Here is a 24,028-nt window from a genome sequence, read left to right as displayed (position 1 = left end):
TTTGGTGAATGGAATCCATTTTTATCGAAATGTTTTGCTAATTCATATTACTTTAAGACTTGAAGACCCAAATTAAATGTTAAAAGTGCAGCTCAAGCTGTCTCATACATATTCTGAACTTTGCACCAAACTTTTGGTGTGTACATTCGTTATTGTAAAAATTCATTCTAAAAAAAATAATATTTATGAAGTTTTGGTCAATTCTGTTCGAAAACGTTTACGTTTATCAACCGTTGTTGTTATTTCTCGTAGTTATTTTTTATTTAACATTCTCTGTGTCCCTCTTCCAGTAATTTGAAGTTTAGCAATCGTGACAGCACAATCTGCTATTACATGTCACAGTTGCTTAATATATGTGAATTTATCGACAACCTTGTGCCGTAATTGATCGATTTCCACCTCGGATCCAACACCGCTCGGGCTGCCTAGTTATATACCAGCAGCCATGCACTTTGTCTTTTCAGAGTCAATAGTCAGTCCGATTCTCCCAGCCTCCCTTTTAAAAGGCAAAAATGATTCTTCCCATACTTTGCTATCAACGCCAATAAGGTCGATGTCGTCCGCAAAGTCAAGTAGCATATGAGATTTCGTGATGATGATTCCATTCCTTTGCACATCAGATCTTGATATCGTAACTTCGAGTGCTTTATTGAACAGTAAATTGCTGCGTGCGTCGCCCTGCTTCAATCCATCTAACATCACAAACGAGTCGGATGTCTCCCTGGCTATTTGGACGCCTGATTTCGACCCACCAATTGTCACACGAAGTGGCTTAATCAGTTTTGTCGGAAAACCATAATCGGCCACAGTGCGTTTCGTTTCACTGAATCATACGCTGCCTTCAAATCCACAACCGTTCGGTAAGATCACCAGCAGTATGCCCGAAATTTATCCAGAATTGATCGCGGGGTTAACATTTGGTCCATTGTTGGTTGTCCTTCTCGAAACCCGCTTTGGTATTCGCCGGCAATGGCGGCATTGCGAATTGTTATGTGTCGATAGTTATCACACTCTAGTTTGTGGCCGTTTTGAAGATAGGGCATGTGAGGATATCCAACCAATTCGAAGGCATTTTTCTTTTAGCACGATCATACCGATCACGCAAAGGATTGCTTCGTACAGCCTGTCGATCCTGAATCTTTGAAGTTCGAACGGGACTCGGTTCTTTCCAACGGCCTTATTGTTTATCAGATCTCGAAGAGTCTTTTGCACCTCGTCTAGTCACACCTTGCCCATCATCCTCAAGTCTCATTTTGTTTAATACCTTGTCTACTCGTTTGTCCATTCCATATCAACTCAAAGTGACCAACATCAATACCGATATCGGGGTGCTTCTCCTCTTCATGTTGTTGACCGTTTTGTAACACTTCCGCGCATTATTCCTTACTAGTTTCCTTCTGCCTCCGCGAGTACTATTTTCTCGTGCTCGCGTGACTTACACCTAGTCTTTTATCGGCTGTACTCGGTTCACTATATCGTTCCCTGGTCCAATCTGTAGCCGCTGTAAACATTCGGCTTCTCGAATCACCTTAATTTTCGTATCAACTTGTCGCAATAAGATTGGCTTGAAGTTCGTTTTACATTTTGTTTTTTTTTCTGCACTTGTCCGTACAGCTTTTTATATAAATATAAATAAACTCATCGTATATCATAATCAAATGCTCAAATGTCTACCATCAGTTGTTAGCAGAAAATTTTAAGCAACATACCCTGGACCTTCCGGATCATTAGCAGTATAAGACACGAGGAATCTACCCCAGAATCTTTCAGACGATCACGCAGGTGCTAAGTATCGCCGACTTCTCGACAGCAGCCAGCCTTCTCTAACTTCAACTTCTTCAGCACCTCCAGTAGCTTCTTCGAAACGACTCCAGTCGTCGAAAGCATAAAAGGGAACAATTATCCGAACCTCCTCCAACCTCCACATTTCCTTAAACTCTACGGCCAGTGGGCGATATTTGACAATTTTTCCACCGTATCTACCAGATTGTGGTTCACTGGAACAACAACGGCGATTATGTGGATTTTGCGATGACCCTTGTCGTAGACCAGTATATATGGAAGTTTTTGGTGTAGGGATTGGTCCGATAGAACAATACGATCCCAGTACAGCTTAGGGCAGGCAACTTTCAGAACAGGTACAAACAGGAAACGCTAATTCGGCACAATCTCCTCCACAAGACCACGTTAGAACGGTAAATTCATTTGCAAAATCTTAGCAACGCTGCTTTGACGCTCGGTGTAAGCTGCTTTGGCTAGCACGTGTCAGTCTGCCATAATGTGATTGATGGTCTCGTAAAGGGGCGGATCCAGAAAAAAATTCGGAGGGGGTCCGAAATTTCGATTTATTCATTGTACAATGTGTAATGTAATAACCTCATATTTAATTAATATCAGTTTTGATGATCGAATCTGGTTTGGCATGATTTTGAGTCTAGAACGAATTTAAAATAGAAACTAATTTAAAATTTCGGCGCAAGTTAAAATTTTTCGAGGGGGGGGGGTCCGGACCCCCAGAAACCTCCCTCTGGATCCGCCACTGGTCTCGCATGGCGAATGACACGTCCGGCATATATCCTCGACATCTTGATGCCAAACAAATCTCCTGCATTTCCTCATCGACTTCACCCTGTCCTGGATGGCTATCATGTCGACCTCGATCACTGAAGTGCGTACTTTTAGTTCGCTTGCACTAGGTAAAGTACGCTTTAGTCGAAGTCCACACCACAAACTGCTTGGTATACTCCATGTCGGTTCGCATTTCACACAAAGTATTCTCGCAGTAGTCGTACCTGCGCTACGCATCGTGCCTGGGTGTCGACTATTTCTTGTTCCCCTTCATCCCGTGGCAATGTGAATCTCTCCAGTGCCAACTGAGGATGGCGTATTTCTGTTTGTCAAAACGCCTTCCTCAATCTTCTCTCAAGATCATCCAGGTCAGTCTGGATTGCTGTTGATTGCTCTGACCATATTGCCCGCGTTCAGGAAGGACTTTGAAACACAGCTCATTCGACTCAAGTACTTATCTCGGAGTTCAAGCTTGATGTCAGTTTGGCGACTCCCGGTGATTGCCGGAAACCGAGATACTTATACGATTCGTCACGAGCCATGTCCCGAAACATGTCGCCTTCATCGATCTCGGAGCCACCAGTGTCGATCAATCACCCTGATAGTAGCTGAACAGATCGGCATTTCTCTAGACCAAACTCCATGCCGATATCGTCACTAATCCTTTCGACTAGTTTGATGACTACCCTTTTCGATTGAGTGTCCGATTGAGAGCGTTCATCGCCAACCAAAACTAAAGTGGGCTGAAGGATGCGCTTTGGAATATCACCCTCGAGATGCGGACCTCTGAGTCGCAGCTCTCAATGGGCTCATACGTATGTGTTTATGATGGTAAACCGTCTGTAATTTGATGGGACAACATCGCCGGACATCGCCGATATCCGGCAGACCTTCGCTGAAATCAGGCTTCTCGTTGCTGATTAGGTCATAGAAGGCTCATTCGTTATCACTGAATGTCCGATTTTGTTGTCGTCGTTTCGCAGAGTCAGTGTAACGCCTTATCCCATTTGTTATGACACTCAATTGCTTTATTAGTGTGTCTAGTTTCTCCTGCAGCTCCCAATATGCGAAGCTCAGTAGTTGCAGTAATCACAGCCCATGACGAAATATTTTCGGCGATCTTTTGCCATTGTTGCATGCAGTCAGCTTTCCAATAGCGGCACATTTGTTCGAGATCCGACTCTGCAATCACCGCTGCCTTGGAGGAACTCACCTTTCTCGGTGATGTTGGTGCTGGTCGTCTCTAGTTGTAAGTCAATATGACCCGAAGTGGGCAGGTTAACTTAAAAGAATACTGTAGTATTGGGGCGCAATATTATGTCCGTGTCACGATACTGCACAATTGCTTCCTCTATATTGAGGGCCAAATCAAATAGTAGCTACTTGTGGTAATGATGGGACTTCAGCTGCAGATATATAGATCCACCAGCGCTACAGGACCCTTACTCGCAAATGACGCGATCAACCTTGCAGAACTTCGTCTCGACGCATAGCTTGATCTGTTGTTTCTTCTGTTCAGCTCACTCTGAGCAGATCGATTTCTATTGGGGTGAGCATGTCGTTGCAGTTGATTGCGTGTTCTGATTCAGACATCCGAGAAACTCTGGATACGCCTCATCGAACATCTCGAGTATCTAAAGTCGTCCGCTCATGTCGGTCTCAATCGCTATGCAAAGATAGTAGGCATGGATCACGAATTTGTTCATCTCCGTCGTTCACATGATCTTACATCTCTGTGTTCTCGACGGGGGTTAGTGACTGGCGTTTCCTATTCGCTGCATTCCTCACATGGGCAGCGTTCCTTGCTGCGTGTTGTCCATGGCTGCTCTCTTCGTCCGTTCGGTCGTCATCCCTCCTGGAAACCCACTGTTCCACCTCCAGTCTCTGGTCGTGCGCATTGTGCCCTATACTAAGACCGGCAGTAGTTGAGTTGAGAGTCCTCTGGCGATCGTATGGCTCCATAGCTCCTTAGTTGGGTTGTAGTGATGTAGGGATAGGGGTTACGAAAATCTCTTAGAAAAATCTCTAACCTTATATCAGTTCGTTTAAGGCAGTCATGGCGAAAGCAGTAACTTAACTACGTTCAATACTTTGTAACTACCGCACAAGACTCTAGCGCTCCTGAAGACAGGTGAGAGCATCGAGCGCAAGCCGGACTCCCCAGTTAACCAGGTGTCGTATAAGGATTACCAACAAAAATCGTATAAGCATACAATTTTTATCGGAATTTTATAATGGTAAATATGTATTCGTATTATAGAAAATTTATCTTAACTAGTGCGTTGTGATGACTCCTTTACGATCCTCGTATATGAGTGCAAACTAAGTCGTATAATATATAAAAAGAATCATTATTAGTGCAGTAATATGACAATAAATTACGACAATCCAAGTGTGTGTCGGTAATAGCCAAATTAAACAAAATATTGTACGCCAAGAATCGTAAAGCAATGAGTGGTGGGCTAATTTCGAATGAAATGTTGACTCCCAGTTATATGTTGATATTGACTTCAATTTGTTCCTATACCGGTATGGTTGCACCGTGCCAAAAATAGGAACTTAGATCTTTGAAAATATGGACAAGACTTTTAGGTAATAGTTAAAAGTTTTTCTATATGTATGAAGCAGGTAATTATGTTAATAGAACAAGAAATATAAAAAGCGTAGATAGTATTCACAGAACTTGAACTTGAAACATGTTTAAGCAAAAGTTTATAATTTATTTATATAATTACAATTTATTTAAAATATGATGTGGTAAAAGAAAATGCTAGAAACGTTTTAGGATGCGAACATTTGAAAGTAATTCTCGTTCTTAAAAAACAGGCGGTCGAAAGATGAATCCCATTCATATCTTTTATTTTATATTAATATTTTCCGAAAGCCTAATATAATCGTATATAGTGCAGTTTTGAGTCGTCAGAGTGTATGAAAGGTGTATGTTTCTTGCCACATAGAATCAGACTAAGTACCGACCACAGTCGCATTTATGTACAGTTTATATCGTATGTTGAATCCCAATTTTGTCTCAATGTAGATATATTGCCTCCACTTTTGTCCATATATAGCATATTTGCACATCATATACGACTTAGTTGTACTGTACATCTACATGTATAACTCGATTGAAATTTCGATATAGCTACAAAATTGCTTGCTGGATCCGTTCGTCGGACAGTTTTACGTGGCCGGAAGTTGCAGCAAGCACTGAAGCAAAGATCGAAGGCAAGATGGCGAAATCCTTCCTTGCTTTGTGCCGGCTGGTCTGTACAACCGGCCATACGGTCGAAAAGTCGTAGTTTGTAGTAAGCCTACAGACTAAACCTAAACCTCTTGTTAATCCCGATCCTCATCCTTCGTTCGTGTTTTTTCCATTGATGCTGTTTCTTGCTTGCTGCTCAACCTTCGTGGTATAACTGATCTGCTCAAATCAGCTGCAAATATCATCACCTGCCGAGACGTGTACCGATCCAGAGATACCGAACATAACGACTTACATCTCTTTACAACCATCTTCGTAGGGTTTTTTATCCTCCTTGGCGATACTCATTCCTAATTATCTACTAGCTTGTACTGAGAGTTTCCTGGCGGCGGTATTTCTTCCGATAGCGATGGCCATTTTTATGAGCCATTTGGTTCTCATCCACTCTTGCGCAGAAATCACCTACGGTAATTTTTTTCTGGATAATGATATCCCGATTTTCTTCGAGTTCGTGTTGTTCGTTCATTATTTTTCCTCCTTGGCTGCTGGTGCTAGCTCGTCGACCGACCTTTGCTGTGTAACTGATCTACTCACAATTATTGTTAATATCGAAACTTGTCGAGGCGTTAACCGATCCAGCGATGCCGACCAACTTGACTTACATTCTTGTACAGCCACCCTCGCATGGTTTCTTCAAATCAGTGGCGGCGCGAGGTGTTTTGCCGCTCGGGGCCAAAAATTAAATTTGCCACCCCTTTTATAATGAATTTTCAAAAGAGTTCGATTTTTTTCCCACCTATATGAAACAAATATGATAAAAGTATTAGAAAATGCCTTCATGAAAATGAACTTTTTCACATTTTATTGTCACTATTTTTTCATGGCTGTAGTGCTGCGCATAAATTTTCTAGGAAAAGGTGGCGCTACGACTCCGCTCACATGTTCGCACCGCGCTATTGGTAGGATCCTCTATAAAATATAAGATATTAGTTATAATTACTCTAAATATAAAATCAAAGTATGAAGTGCAAGATCGCGAAGTACTATAAAGTTCCTATTGAATACATCACAATAATTTAAAAAAAATTAACGTGTTTTCAAAACTTATATATTTAAATGCACTGATCAATGAATGGGATAAAACATTTTAAAATATAATTCTTGTGAATTACTGCCGATTAGCCACGTCTTTTTTTAAATTCTCTAGCTAAACGATCAGAGGGACTTTATATACCTTTAACCCCTTTAAACCCATCTCTATCTATAACTATAAGTTTAGGCTAAGGCAAGACTAGCTTATAAAATCAATTATTGAGATTATTAAATTTCATTTGAGCGTTAGCATAGGTATTATTCGTAGAACTGAAGTAATTGCAATTAGCCAGATCCCGCTGGAGAAGTGCTGCCAAGGACAGTTTCTGTTAAGGGCGTAACCTAAATTTTTGATATAGGGTGATGAGCCCATTATCGCTATGTTTCTATTATCACGCTACCTATTTGAAGCCGTTGGTTAGAGCAGTGTCTGCCATCTTTGTTTAACGCATTAAGTCAAATGGTAGCGCAACAATAGGGGCATTCGATTCGTGTTTTCGTTGCGCTCAAACACGAGAATTTCACTGTTTTCAGCGCATGTATGTTATTATCTTGGTACTTAACAACGAAGCAGAGCTATTGATGCCAATTTGTACGCATTCCATTGTTTGTAGGCCGAGCAATTATTGAATCAATGAGGCACCCTCCTTAGTATGGTGAAAATAGGCACTTCACCCTATTTATGATGACTAGAATTATTATTGAAAACTGATAAACCTTATCAATTTAGACTGTCTTCGACTACCTTTTCCATACAATTTGATTATTGTAAATATTGTAGGGGAATTGTATTGAGCATCGAATGGTAAATTTTGAGCAATTTGCAGCACTGCGAAAGAAGAACCTAAAACAGGTTTTTCATGCTCCTTGATCCCCAAAGTTTTGATAAAACATTGTTTTGGAGCCGTATATGCGCCAGGGAAAAGTCGGACATGAATAGTGATAGTGCTATAGTGATTTTGTACTTTTCGAGTGACCTAGAATAGGTTGTAGATCTCATCAAATGCAATTCAAAATAATGTAATATAGAATTGTGTATTCCCTCAAAATCTTGATATATTGCAAAAAAATTCGTATTTTTCGGACCTTTGCCGCTAAAAAAATTCTACACTGTCATTTTTTACCGATTTTCAATTTCTGTGTTCTAAAGAAAAGACTTTTCCAACGGTATGCTAAGTTATGTTGTTTCGTTTAAAATACTCTGCGGGTTTGGGACAACAATCAATATTTTGCGATTTTTTCATGAAAATTAGGAAAATTACTCAACATTCTTATCTTATTAAAAATTTAGAGAGATTTGGTTTTGCATTCAACGATCTGTTTATCTCCACATCCGGTTAAAAATGGTAAAATTAATTTTTGTTTCTCCAAATTAGATACTTGCTTGCATAAACTCTTAAGGGATTAGTGAGGCAATGCGCGCACTATGGGATCCTATAATCATAACATCCGTTGTTTTCCCTAATTTTAACTTCAAAGTTTACACACATACTTTTAAATGTATACGTAATCGAGCAAAAAATCGATTTTTTGAAAAAAAATTATGAAACCGTCCCCTTAAAAGTTCATGCGAGCAAGTTTATAATTTGGAAAAAAATCAATTACACTGGCATTTTTCAACTGATTGTTATGAAAAATACCGCATAATACTTTCAACACAAGAACATAACAAATAACCGCGTAACTTTTTTTTCATTTCGATTATAGAAGTTTTAACCTTAAGGCCATTCGCCTTTTCGGGTTAGAAAAATCTCTTATGAAAAATTTCTAACCCTATATGCGGGGTCGGGACTTGAACCCAGGTGCGCTGCATACAAGGCAATCGATTTACCAACTACGCTACGCCCACCGCGCAACTAATTTTTTAGACCCGAGAAATAATTTTTTGCTATAAATCAATATATTAAGGGTATATAAATTTGATCAAACGTAGGTTTGTTTTGTATTTGACCAGACCTGCAACCTTTTCTGGATCACTTGAAAAGTTACATGCTTTTTTATTTTGGGGTACCGTGTAATTATTCATTATAGTACAAGAGTCGATAAATTTTTTAATAGTATTTGTAGTATTTTTATACTAATGACAAGGTCGCCGAATGGTTAATACTTCCCAGTATTCGCCTCGTGCCACAGCTTTGTAAGAAATTGCTTGTCACAAATTGAGTCCTATATGCTCCCAAACGTCCTTAGGTGAAAGGGCGGCCAAGATGCGCCTGTCATATTTTTGAATTTCGTCATCATTATCTTAGTGACCTAGTGATCGAACAATCCGAATAATCCGAATCATAATTAAATGTATTTTAGATTTCCAGGTTTTTCGATCTTGGACCGCCAGTACCATGGACGCCCACCACACGCGCATCTTCCTCAATTGTGCACAGCCAGAGAGAGCGGGGTTTGCCCCGAAGTCGACAGCCTCTTCCAGGTCATAACTTTAACTGGTTTCTCTTTCGTCATTCCGCACTACAAGCCCAGTTCACTGTAGTCTGCCAAGTATACAACCACGCTGATAGCCTTCCAATGTCAGCATGGTTGTATACTTGGTACGGTTGGGGGTTCATGCGTCTGCGCCATTCTCCATTTTCTACTGTGCTGTATTGAACGCAAAATTCTTCTCAAAACAAACCGAGCACTCGATATCTTGCTTCCTACAACATCCATGCCTCATAGCCGTACAGTGCAACAAGGAGTATCAGCGATTTGAATAGAGCAAATTTTGCGCGCATCCCTAGGCTGTGGGACTTTATTCGCAGCAGCAACATAAATTTTTCTTTCGCGGCTAACATCGTTATCATATGTCACTAGTGTTCTAAGATATATGAATTTGTTGTAGCGTACTCCATCGATTTCCACCTCGAACCCAACACGACTGCACGTTCTCTACCAGCTACCATGTACTTTGTCTTGTCAAAGTTTATAGTCAGACCGATTCTTGCAGCTTCCCTTTTAAAAGGCAGCAATGCCTCTTCCCCTGATTTGCGATCAACGCCAATGATGTCGATATTGATCGAAATTCATTTCGTTTTAATCGTATGTCGCCGTGCAATCCACAAACAGATAGTGAGTCCGCAAGTTGTATTCCCGGAATATATCCAGAACTTGTTGCATTTGGTCCGTCGCTTTGATATTCGCCGACAAAGCATTCAGCCAACAGGCGCAGTCTCCTCAACAGAACATGAGCAATGTACTGGATTCTATGGTGTGGCAATAGAGTGCCCAGAAAAATGATGAATTTTTGAAAACTCAATCGGCCCACCCCTGAGTCGATTCCTAGTCCCACCAGGAGTACTTGCTCCACATTTGAAGTAAATCGGACAAGTCTAGCTAACGGACCAACGTGCCTGAAGTTTGTATGAGATTTCTCGACAGTTTACATGGAAAAAACACACTAACTCGCATTGTCGCCGCTAGGTGGCACTGTATGCATAGTATTGTCATTGTAAGTGAAAATAAGAAAGATCATTTAATTGTGTACAACTTTGTTGAAGACTGCTAGTCAATCGGGCTTTGTTAAAAGAAGTTATTAAACTTTTAACGAAGTGGTGTCTGAGTCAGTTTTGCATGGGGCCTATCAGTGCATGGTTGTGTATCGGTACTCGATTCCCGCCAACTATACATTTTTGTGAGATAATGGTTAGATTTAGCTGAACAGTATGTTCAGAAGAATTGTAGTACATGATACGAGTTATATTTTGGTTAGAACATTTTAGTTCTACCTGTGACCGCATAGAGGGCGCCAGCACTAACTTTTCATAGAAGTGAGATAGAGTATTGAAATGTTCGGAAGAATTATTTAGAAATGCTTGTTCTACAACTTTGTGGAAGACACCTAATCTCTATCTCTTTCCGTTGAAAAGTTAGTGTTGGCGCCCTCTATGCGGTAAAATATGGAACTAACATTTTCTAACCAAAACATGACGCGTATTACTTGCTATAAATCTTCTGAACATACTATTGACCTAAACCTAACCATTATCTCACAAAAATGTTAGTTCGTGTGAATCAAGTACTGATACACAACCATGCACTGCTAGGCCCCATGCAAAACTGACTCAGACATCACTTCGTTAAAACTTTAATAACTTCTTTTAACAAAGCCGGATTCACTAGCAGCCTTCGACAAAATGGTAGGCAATTGAATGATCTTTCTTATTTTCACTTACAGTGATAATACTATGCATACAGTGCCACCTAGCGGCGAAAGTGCGAGTTTGTTGGTTTTGTCCATGTAAATTGTCGAAAAATCCGATACAAACTTCAGGCACGTTGGTCCGGTAGCTAGACTTGTCCGATTTGCTTCAAATTTGGAGCAAGTACTCCTGGTGGGACTAGGAATCGAATCAGGGGTGGGCCGATAGGGGTCATTTTTTTCCTGTCACTCTAGTGTGGCAATGCTATATTGCTCTCTCGCTCAATTTCTGTAAATTTATTACGTAATAAATTTCGACCCCATATATTTCCCATATATCCACGTGCTTTACAGAGACCGAGCGAGAGAGCAATAGCATTGTCACACCTTAGAATCCAGCACATTGGAACACGAGGACTACCTTGTAGGCGGCACACAGTGGGGCAGAATGCAATTTTCTACGCTGAAACCCTCTAGCGCCCTGGGTGCGTATCCTAGAGGATTAGTGTCTTCAGTAAAGGATCTTGGATGGATATGAGCATTAACAACTTCGGAATTGATCTAGATAAGTAGAAACTGATATAGATCAATTCTATCTTTTGACAGAGGCGTTCTATTAAAAAACTTTCTTCGGCAAACTTGTTTGTATTGATATTTTTTGTATATATACCAAAGACACTTTTGCATTATAACCTATGTAGGTGGCGCTACATGACATTAAAAAATACTCGAGAAAATGAATTTGAACATTTTTTTATGAAAAAATATTTTATTCCAAAATCTTCGAAAATATACAATAATAGAAAAAGTTTCTAAGAGTGATAGATATTATCATGACATTTAAAGGGTGTTTTCATCATAAATATTAAAAAAAATGTTCTCCAAAATTTGTAATAACCCACGAAGCGGCCAGAATTTTGTTTGTGACGAGTAGAGACCTTTAACATTATAACTACGAAGAGAAATATGTGGGACAAGGTGGGGATTTTTTTTCTACAGGCACATAAAATAAGGAAAAAATAAATAATTCAAGTGAAATAATTCTAGTTGGCTTGAAAATTTTTGAGTAATCTAAAAATAGCAAACCTTTTCTTGTTTTTGAATTCAAATATGATATTTCGGACTGAGAATAAATTTATAAAGTAATTTCTAAAGAAATTTTATTCAAACGCCGGGTGCGTCTTGTCTTCCCAACGGCCTTATCGTTTTTAAGCTCACGGATAATCTTCCGTCTAGAAATCAGTGAACAAAAATATTGGTTTGTTTACCCCTTGTTAATCGTCGGTTCCAAAAAAAACCATTCGGTCGAAAAACGTACGCTACCGCACGAAACTAACCTTCTATAGAACATTTATTAGACCGGTTGTCTTATCGACTATGCTGGACCAACGTACCCGTTATACGTAACAGGAAAGGAAACACCTTTCCAATGGAATTAAAAGATTGAAAACACAAAGTATATTTTTTAGTTAGAACCATTAAAAGACAAACAAGCTGTTTACCGAAAAAGTTGAATAACTTTGTAGCAGTTGAGATTTGACAGTTTGTGTAGAATGATTTTTGACGCCAAATATGATTCTTTATCACCCCTCGAGAGATTCTTAACGATGAACCAAACACTCTGTATATGATAGAGCTTCCTGGTTTAATTCCAGCAAATTAGTCTGCATATGCCCACAACTACAAGTGCGCTCGGAAACTCATCTCAGTTGAATCTTTTGAGACTGAGGAATATGTGTATAGTTTTGTTCGATCGCATCCGTCAGTCCCGATCCCCTACCTTTTTAATCGTCCACAGACGCGAAAATAACGTACATTCAAGCATTTCACCCGCATTTGATTTTTATCGAGATTAATGAAACTTGAACGATTATTAAAATATTGAAATTTGTTGAGCAGAAAATGCCGCCCCCTGATTTTGCCGCTCGGGGCGCTTGCCCCCTTCGCCCCCCCCTTAGCGCCGCCACTGCTTCAAATAATTGTTTCTAGAATGCCCGAACAATGTGTGTCAAAACGGCTCGCAGCATTAATTTTTTATTCTTAATCAGGAAGTTAATAAATTTTCAAAAATATTTCAAAACTCTCATGGGAGGGGTCTCTCCCCTTGCGCACGGGCCTAACAGGAACCAATACAGTGGTGCGTCAGGTACATGTACGACATCGAGAGAGAAGTTAATGACATCCAAATCGCAGCAGGTCATTTAGCAAATGTTCATCCGCCGCGAAAAAAAGGTCTCTATGTATAATTGTAAATTCCGTGCAGGACATCTGACGGACACCTAACATTCGGTTTACCAATTGTGAATATATGAAAGACTCACCACTCCTTTAAGCTAACGCATTGAGTCTTGTGTTTGTCAAATAAATGAATAAAGAAAGGCGGTACTCACTCTTATTTCGCTGTTTGCTTTGTTGACTACAAACTGGTTTTCGCATGCAAGCACGAATTTAGCAATCTAATTATATTTCTTTTCCTAATGAGTATGATCTCGAGAGCTGAAACACAAATCATATTGCAAACACTCTTCCATAGTAATTATACTGCCTGCCTTCACGGATTTGGGTCAGCTCTGAAATGCCATCACCAAAGCTTTTGTGTACATTCAGCTGGCAGCACACCAGCCCATCCGGCGAAGAAGACGAAGCCAAAAGTTTGAACCATGGCAACGGCAAAACGTCCTACCCCATATACCTATATGTATCAAACCGCGTACAGAGCGCACAGAACGTAGGCGCTCTTTCGTTGTTGCAAATTGTTCAACACGACAGACAGCCATTGCCTCATTCAATTTCCTGAAGCAGCTCGAAACGACGACGAGCGGGTAAGCTCGGATTGGTGCCTTTCCTCCGCGTTTGTGTTGTGGTGCTTTTCTTCGGTAATGAATGGCCAAGTCCAAGACCTGAGCCTTTACCAGAATGATCGCATGGTTGCTTTCTGCAGTGCACTTGAAGGGGGCAGAAACACACAGCGCGCCACAATACAATGCCACGCCGCGCCGGCACAGGAGGGAAGACTTCTAACAGGTTATTGAACTGGGCAGAGCGACAAAACTCCTCGTGGCTTCGATCGAGATTAGCAGAGAATGGATTTCCTGCTGGGATTATTTTCGCTCTGGTTGTTAAGGTTTTTTTTCGATTTTTCCTTTGTGTAAAGCCTACTTACTATCTTAGAGAAAAATCGACAAAGTCCAAACAGTTAGACCGTTACTGAGGTCGCGTCAAATGTTGATATTCAAGACTTGTCTTTCCAGTTCAAATCGATATAATGTATTTCGACATTTATTCTAACTATAAACAACCAATTGTGAGACCCCTTGCTCCATTTACAGTTGAATAAAGTGACTAAAGTATCTTCACGCCTGCTTTCCACTGTCTAATCTGTACTGGTAAGTACCATAGCAAAGTATAATTTGCGGGTGTGTGTGTGTGTGACTACCGCCGGGTAATCCTGGTTACTAACTAGTAGATAGGTGGAACCTCACCGCCAAAACATGAAACAACTCAAGCAGATCCATAAACGTGAACCTGTGGTATGGCAAGTAAAGCTTCCCCTTGCCATATTCGGCTTGGTTTAGGCACCGTGATCGTTGCCTAGCAATATAGCTGGGTACAAACAAACCAGACCAGGTACATACCTTTACATGCACCAGTGCATCGCGGGGAAAGGCTCCGGCAAATGCTGTACCTACACTACGTCAGAAACGTGATGCGGGATTCAAAGCAGTCATTTTAGTTCAACCACGGTTTGCGATGCTATACTATGGAACATCACCTAAAAAAGAGTACTGAATAACTAAATTGTCCAAATTTGTATTTTGACACGTTTTGTGAAACAGAGAGACTGTCACTGTAACACTAACTACGGTTTGGACTTTTTTTCTGGTAAAGTAGCGCTACTTCACATTTTCAGCATGTAATTTATGCTTCGACCGTGCGCTATACTACAAATGTTGCAAAGCATTCCTGAACGCCCCCTGAATTAGGCCAAACTCATCACCTGGGTAGCGACAGTGAAAACGTGTGCAAAATGACGGCACATAGCAGAAAGTTGCTTATATGGTCACAGCCAGATCTAGTGTTATTTGCTGGGGCAGCTTTTTTCCGCTTGACAAGAGGCTTGGGACTTGAGCGAACGAAACGAGAAGATTTGCGGTTCAATTTATACACGCTCGGTAGGGGCATGGTATGGGTCAAATGGTGTGAACGAAATTCAAGTTACCCAGTCTTTCTGCTCTATTAGTATGAAGGCTGGACGGCTTGGCGAACGGATCTGGTTCAGTACCCGAGAAAAAAAAGACAGGCGAACTAACAGATTCATGAAACGATTAGACGAACTTGCCTCTGCAGACAAGTCCTCCATGCACATAACCGGCAGCTAAAGGAAGTACATAAATGTGCAATAATCGAGCAATGGGTTGTCCACTGCTTACTGGAGTGAAGCTAAACTTAATCGACTAAGTACATCGCTTAGTTTTGCTTCAGGTTTGAAAACATAAATAAAACAAGCAAGATTTCTTGGCGCTTTGATTTTTCTGTTAATTTTGATTCTGTTAATTTTTTTTGCGGTGGCAATTTTTAGTTTCAGATTTTCGTTTTATTTTTATTCATAGAGCATTAGAATATTTTGATATGAGTTTTATAGTGTAAAAAGTCGGTTTTGACGTAAATCGCGATCTAACAATCGACAGTTACATCACATATACATCACATGATGTAGAAAGAAAGATCAAGATATTATGATTATGAAGGTACAAAAAATCGCAGGCAGAAAGCGAACGTGATAAATATTGGTTGTCATTTTCTTCCGTGATTGTTATATCCCTGACCGTCTTGCTTAACTTTTTTGAATTTCTTTCGATTGTTATGTTCATGACAGAACAGTACTGTGTTTGTTCAGGATGCATCCAGGTTATTTCCGTTCCGTTTCTCATGAAGAGGATGATAAAAATTACGTACACAGATTTATGTTCGGTGAAAGTACATTGAAAACCCGTTTTTATCAGTCCCCAATTTTGTCAGCTTTTCGACCCGATCTCGTCAGCCAGTCAGGATTATGAGGCTATGCCCACGGATTGATGTTTTATATTTGACCTGCTTTGGTTTAGTAGAGAAAATAACTGAAATTGTTTTGTCACTCACTGTTGCAATTTTGTCAACCAAAATACACCAAAGGGGCTGATAACAACAGGTCTTTGCTGTAGTGGGATTTTTTTTGTTCATTTCAAGTTAATATCAAATGTTTGAAAATTTTATTGGGTGAATAGTTAGTAGAAAATCAAATAAAAATGCTCATTTCAATTGACTGTACAATGAGAAGAAAAGGCAATTAGTTTGTTCCTGTTAAACCCCCTCTCAAAACAATGAACAACGTATTTCTACCTATACTCACGATGCTGGCTTCAAACACATTTTTGGAGTGCGAGATATTGGATAAGTTAGGCGTCGGATTCCGGTGAGATCGTTTCATAAATTCTATATTTTAAAATCCTTACATCCTTGCATACAAATTTAGTTTTTCAAGCAGAGTCTGACAACAAATTGAAAACTAAACTGGATGTTATGATGTTCGGCAAATGACAAGTTGTTGTCGTTTTAGTCATTTTAATTAACTCAACTAATTCTGTTACCAGTGAGAGTAAATTGAAAGCTGATTGAGATATTAAAATTCTTTAGAAAACAAAATATGTATTCACTTTGATGTTTTACCACAGAAATATTAACATAGTAAATTCATCTATGAAACACGGATAGCAAAATAAGATTTCAATTTGATGCTATTAGCAAAATATGAATTCTACTTGTAATTTTGATGTTCGACTTTGCTTGGGATAGTTCTCACAAGTCTCCGTACGAGCCCAATGGCATTTTCGTTTTTGCTTGGTGCTAAAAAAGTGTAGTTAAAAAAGCAAAAAAAGAGATAGATTGATTACACCCAAATTGTAAAGAGTGTACCACCGCAACACCGGTGTACAGTGGCACCTGTTCATACAGAGTTGTGACAAAATTATAAAAAATTAGCATATGTGGCTAAAAATTGGGGTTTTAACTAATTTTGGGTTACTGAAGCCATTTCTGCTATCAGTTCTGAAATTCCACATTTATTTTTTTGACTACTTTTATGTAAACCCATTTAAAGGCGTTGGTCGTTAAAGGGTTAATATTTACGTTTATTATAGTAGTTAATCACATCGTATAGCAGAAATGGTTGACAAAGCTAATAAAAAGCACTAATTTTTCAGTAATATGATGTTGTTTAGGCAACCAATTTGTAAGGAGATTTATGAGCTACAGGGCGTCTCCGTGGGCGTGGTGGCATTTTTGCGCCGAAGTTATTATATATATATGTTTTTGAAAATACCCATATATTTTCAAAAATGTAGATATAATAACTTCGGCGCAAAAATGCCACCATCTCAAAAATTGTAAGACGTATAAACGTACATTAATGAGATGACATTGAATTTCGGAATTGCTTTTTCTTGATGCAGAACAAGCGTTATTCATTTATGCACGAAAAGCTTACATCTATAGTTTAGCATATTCATTCTTCTTTCCAAAATACTCAAAATTACTCCAATCGGTCTTGCAATTGTTGAGATATCGCCATTTGAAGATCTAAGGTAGAAACAATTCTAATGAATTGAATTGAACAGAAATTCTCGACATCACTTGCTTCAACGACATGTTAAAAATTCAATTTTCATCCGATTATTGTAAAATTTTGAGATACTTTTTTCAAACTGAGAGAAAAACAAAATATATATTTACAAAAGAATTACAAGACATTGATTTTTGGGGTTTTGTTACTCGTCGTGCCACTGTGCGGTGTAGGGTACTGTCAGAGGCGAAAATTCCATTAGATTATCGATGACATTTGGTTCTTAGACCTGAGACGACTGGGTGCTATCAGCCTTTTACCGATAGTAGCAGAAAGATAGGGTGCGACGAATCTAGACGTGAACACACTACCGTAAATATTAATAGTGGATCGAAGATCGGAAAATTCGCCTCGTATTTACGAATCTAATTTCAAGTTCCGTTATCGCTATCAATTCCCTGCAACCGGTTATCAATACCTTTTAGTTCTCCTAAATGGTCGTTATTATCGCTGATATATGCATATTTTACAAACAGTCTTGATTCATAACATTTCGCGCTATCATAACTATTAGTCTATATTTATATTATCACTCGGTAATTTTCAACGCTATAAAAATATCGTAGAGAAGGAATAACGAGATCTGTTTGTAACTGTTATATTAAACAGTGACACGGTCAATTACGCAGAGAAGATTAGGCTTTCCAGGCAATACTCCTACGGCCGGCTGTTCGGAGTTCAAATTGTTTTTGTTTAGAAAACATAGGATACTCTCGGTAGCCGGCTACCCAGAGCTTTAGACAAACCTCAAAAACTAAATAAAATCTTTTCTTTTTTGAGTGTTTGTGTACTCGATGTTTAACTGAAGTGAAATGATCATCAAGAAGCTGTTCCGATACGTGAAGTTTTCGTTAACTACACTTCGTTGCAACAGGTAGTTATTTTGTCACTAATTGGAGGATAATTCATCGGAAGCAAACTCCATCCGCACATGTCGAGAATTCTATGCTGATTTTGATGAATAATGCAGACGTAAACGACGTTAGGGTGCTGCTACGAAAAAATTAGCAGTTTTAAGCCAAACCGTCAGGACCTACGAAAGAAAACTTAAAACATATTAACTGGTGTGCTAGGTTTGTAAGAAGGAAAACGGGATGGAAGAAGTAATATTAACAATAACTAATTTGGTAAGATACACCCAAGATGACATTGGAGCTAATATTCTTTTTTTTTATTTATCTAGGTATTAATAGTAGTAAAATTAATTCATATATCTTTTTAATTATCACATCATATATATTTTTCGCCTTTCGTTATCTCTGTCATATATGGAAACTGTTTCGGTTCCAAGCGTTTTCATTAAGTAGATGATAGGAATATTATAAAATATAAACGCTTGTAAAGACGTAGCCAGTTGTGTGGAGATGAGCGGGTCTACGTCATTGCGGATCGTGGCGAAATCTAATATGACAATGGATATGCCCATTTCTGCAACTCCATCTACGATTTGTGCAAGTGTTCGTGCTATGCTAACTGGTGCCAATTTGGAGCTCAACATTCATGGAATCATCCCAGCTCTGCTTAGAAATTAGTAATCGCAATTCAAATCGAAGAACTCCGGTGTTACTGGAAGAAATAGATGGGCGAATGAATTTGGCGAGCGCTGCGAATGGTTTCGTTGGCCCAGAATCAGTCCTTTCACTGTCGGTAAATTGGATAAAGCACAAGATTCGCTCTTAGGCTGCATCCGGACATGCCAACCATTGGTGAAGCTTGCAAACTTTGTTCCAAACAAGAACTTTTCCACCCGGATGTGAGTCCGAAATTGTCAAAGAATTTGGTGCATTTTTCAAGCACAATTCCAGTGTTATACTTAGCGTGCTGAGTATTATTCGTGTGATCTTTGTAAATCCGATTACGGAACTTCATATTATTGGATATGTAACAGCCCTGCAGTAACTCAACTGCGTATCCGGATTTTTGGTTCTTTATACATAGATGAACCTACACGGAGCTGAAATTCAAGGATATGCTATTGTTCATAACCCAGTGCGGTGAAGAACACTCTAGGTGTTTGCTGGGATGTTCTGAGAACCAAGTTGATTGCAGAGAAAATACAGCAGTATTTTTGGAGTATCGACGACCGAATCTGCTATAATTTTCGAAAATGCCATTTTTTATTGTCCTACTTTGAAGTCTTATAAATGGTATGCCATTGTTGAGGTATATATGCTTATTTAACGGTATGACTTTTCTGGCTTAAGAGTTGAGTTGGAATTGTCCGTATTTCTATGACCCCACGGATTACCATTCCAAAGTATTGATTTTGATCAATCAGTTTGGTAGTTATATGTGATTTAAGGTATGACAAAAATCTTACTCTTCGGTTTTCAAATGACAACTAGTGAGTTGGGTTCACAGCGCATGATACTTCTCGAGGCGACTAACGAGTACCAACGGCAATACCAGACATCACGTTTCAGCGGCGATAGCGAGCAACATGCGTGATGAAGCGTACAAGGAAAAATACTACTATACCCAATCGGTTCAGGCTCTACTGCGAAAGCGATCGACAAAGCTGCATTTTCAGTATTCCGGATTCTGTGGTATAACTTGAGGTAGTCAGCGAAAGACAACCATGGTCCTTCTAAACAAAAGTTGACGTCGTTAAAATATAGAAGCAAAATGAATGGACCGAGATGGCTGCCTTGCGGAATGCCAGATGAAGCGAAGAACTCTTCGGATACACAATCACCTATCTTGACTGCTAGACGACGATTACTGAGACACGATTGCGTCCAGCGGAGAATATTAGTACCAAAGCCAAGTCTATCCAACTTTGCCACTGCAATAGCGTGATTAATCTTGTCAAATGCAGCTGAAAGGTACGTGAAAATAACGTCAGTTTGAAGGCCGTCAGACATGGCATCTGTCACATATGTTGTGAACGACAGAAGATACTAGATGTTGAACGTTTCGGCATAAATCCATGCTGAGTCTCGGAGATATACTGTTTGCAGTGGCTGAAGATGGGTTCCAACACAGTCATTTCAAACAGCTTAGGAACTGCGCTTAGCGTTGATATATCGCGGTAGTAGTCGACTTCCTTTTTATCACCTTTTTTGTGAACTGGAAACATGAAGGAGGATTTCCAGAGTTCGGGAAATACTTTGGTTGTTAACGACAGTTGAAACAGATGACAAAGAGGTTCAATTGGACCGGCAGGGCATTTTTTAAGAATAATAGTTGGTATATCATCTGGGCCTGCCGAGGTTGAAGCCTTCATTTTGCCAATCGCAAGTTATTCCATATTATTGTCGATATTGATAGAGCTCAAAGATTGGTATGGTTGAGGGACATTGAGTGCCGCGCATGGAACCTGGGTCGGTGTCAGTTTCTCGTTGAAGAAAAAACTCGCGGACTTTTCAGAGAATAGTTGGCAAATCTCCTGTGAACTAGAGCTCGTACGCCCTCCATAGCTCATCGTTGAAGGCAACCCGGATTCCTTTCTTTGCTTGTTTACATGCTTCCAGAATGTTTTTGGTTCGAACTTTAACTTACGTTGCACGTTTCGCAAGTAATCTGCATGGCAACGCTTTGATGTATTTTCATAGACCTGGTTAACATGCACGTAGTGTTGTCTCAGCACGTAGCCCCCAAACTTGAGGTACTTCTTCAGAGCGGCTCTTTTATTCGTTTTTAATCGTCTCAACTCGGCGGTTTGCCACGCGGGGTGCTGAGATTGAAGGGCGTTTCTTTTGGGTGCAAAGCGATCGATAGCATAGCTCATAACTTTGGAGAAGGTCTGGACTGCAAAGTTGACATCATCATTGTCGAGAATTTCGTTCCAATAGATATTCGACAGGAAGTCAATAGTGCTATTATAGTCGGCTCTTCTAAAGTTATAGCTGACGGTGTCACAAACATTGCAGTCATGCTTCACACGAATCGCTTCAAGCACTATATGCAGGGGAGGGTGGTGTCTAACAATCTTTACCAGGGGAACGGAGCTGCGGTAATTTTTGGCGCGTAGTCAGATTTGCTCGAGAAGCAGAGATCGAGGATTCTGTTGCTCTCATTCACTACATTATTCGTTTGGCGCAACAGATTTAGACTGTAGCAGTCAAGCAAACTGATGATGCCAGCATGAAAAGATGACAGTTCGGGATCTGCGAACATAAATCCGTCCGAAGCAGAGTGCCATTTTAATCCGGAGAAGTTGAAATCACCAAAAAATCAGGATCTCATCGACCGTTTCTTTTATAGTGAGAAGATTGCACGTTGTGTCTTCACAGGATCTCCTTGTCCTTGTAGCATTATTTAGTTGACCAGTTGACGCCTTACCGAGAAATATTGCTGGCTCCCTCTTTATATAGCCTACCCAAGTAACAATTAAAAGTTTAAAGCACGCTAAAAGTGCAATCTAAGTTTTATCAGTGGCTATAAAACTACTATAAAACCACTATTGTAACATCCATCTTTATTTGAGCTACCCAAGAATTGAAATCGCCTCCAGTGACTGCCGGGTCTATCAGAATATTGTTAACCCTTTCTTGGTCAACTTTTTTCTACCTGAATCCTGATGCTGCTTTCACAGTGTTAGAAGCTGCTCAATATTTACCTTCCGATGTAGTCCAATTGCATGAAAAAGGAAGTTGAAGGTAGTCGAAATTAGAAGTTCTATCGGTTTTCAATTATATTGCCAGGCTACGAAAATATTCCAAATTTCATTTTTACCTTAAACACCAACTATTCCTGGCAGCACTGCTTCAGCAGAACTCAATCAGATTTATTGTAATTACTTCTGTTCTACTGCTAATATTTATAATTATGCTCAAATGATAGAGATTAGTCCCTGATATTAGCCTTACTTGTCGTTGTAAACATACGGTATGTAAACCAAAAGTCATAGTCGTTTAGAAACGAGGTGGTTTATCAATAACATGGGCATCAAAGGGTTAAAGATGCCATTCAATATCTGAACAGGAATCAATTGTTGAAGGGGATAATGGGTGAAGAGCAGTATTGTGTCAAAGTCCAGTGGAACTCAAATTCATCAGATCTTTACACCGGATACCATTGAAACTAGGAACATGATTCTATCAGCATCTTGAATAAATAATTCTATTTTGAGAAATAGAATTCGCAGAATTCTATTTTGAGAAGGATTCCACCAGACCTCTAAGAAGCTTTTCTCTAGAATCCTGCATCAATATTCAGAGAAAAAAAACCCTTAGAAATACGGATAAGGATCAAGCAAAATTCTGAAATAGATGCCATTGGAATGCTAAGAAGCCTTCGATTAGAATCCTGGTATTCAGACAGAATGCTGAGAAGCATGTCATAATTTGCCCAAGAGAGTGCCCGAAACCGACCGAGCAAAGAAGGTATAATGACATTTTAAGTGTCAAAAATACTTGCATTAATCGATGCGTGTATTACGAGAAAAATTGCTTTTGTTTTAAAATTAAAAAGGTACCTATTTGGCAACACTGCCGTTAAAAACTAGTATTTTTTATAGATTGCTTGAACAAATCCTTCGAAAATCATCTCGTTGATTGATTCTTGTGCAAACGGTGCCAGATATATAATCCGAAGAAAAACTTTTTTTTTCGAACATTTTGTTAAAATTAAGAGTATTCTTACGGGAGGTTCAAACGACGCAATAATTTAGGATATTGTATATTAGCTCTAGATGAACAATTTCTTCAAAAATGGTTCCAATCCGTGAAGGTCGATTCCAAGTTTTGGTTGTTTTGGTCGCTTTGCGCAGAATAACCCACAATATATAAGCCATTTGAGAAGAGGTAACCCTATACCCCCTATTTCCCGAAAAAAAGTTCGATTGACTGCGATGATCAAATTAGCACTATAATCAGACATTCTGAATTTTTTTCGAAACGTTCGGATAATCAAATCATTTTTCCCGGATTATCGAATCACAGATAATCGAATCCCTGGATAATCGAGTTCGACCTGTATTGCGTATTTAAAAATGTTTAATTTTAAATATCATTACTTGAAAAACATTATATTGGAAAAAAAACCTTTTTTCGCTAGAAAAATCGAAGGAATCAAAAATTGGATTGTGAATCTGTAATTGAAAAACTCGTATACCCTTGCTTCTGTATATTACCTTACAAATACGACCGTAACTGTTATCAAAACTTAAAACTCGTTCCAACGACCTATTTCGTTCAAACTAATCCACATATAGCATCCCGTAATACCAACAGTCTTTTCGCTGCCTTGTTATAGCTAGCAAGATGGGTTAAGCAGCTACTTCACCTCACAGCATGAACTAAAATAGTTGCAAACGTAGGAGGACTGTTCAATAACCAGTCGTTTTGAAGCTGAGTAGAAAAGTTACAAAAAAGTACATTGCATCATTCTATCCATTTGTTGCATGCACCTAACAGGGCAAATATATAATATACGT

The 24,028-nt window shown here is 39.4% G+C and overlaps 1 protein-coding gene across 1 annotated transcript in view; it reads left to right on the top strand.

Moving 5' to 3' along the window:
- LOC131690132 (bromodomain-containing protein DDB_G0280777) overlaps window positions 1-24,028 on the top strand; it is a 351,834-nt gene that overhangs the window by 90,565 nt on the left and 237,241 nt on the right. The gene's annotated exons all lie outside the window — the stretch shown is intronic.

Source organism: Topomyia yanbarensis, chromosome 3 (assembly GCF_030247195.1).
Source record: "Topomyia yanbarensis strain Yona2022 chromosome 3, ASM3024719v1, whole genome shotgun sequence".
Taxonomy (NCBI): Eukaryota; Metazoa; Arthropoda; class Insecta; order Diptera; family Culicidae; genus Topomyia; species Topomyia yanbarensis.
The sequence above is the reverse complement of the archived record's forward strand: the minus strand, read 5'-3'. Positions and strand labels throughout refer to the sequence as shown.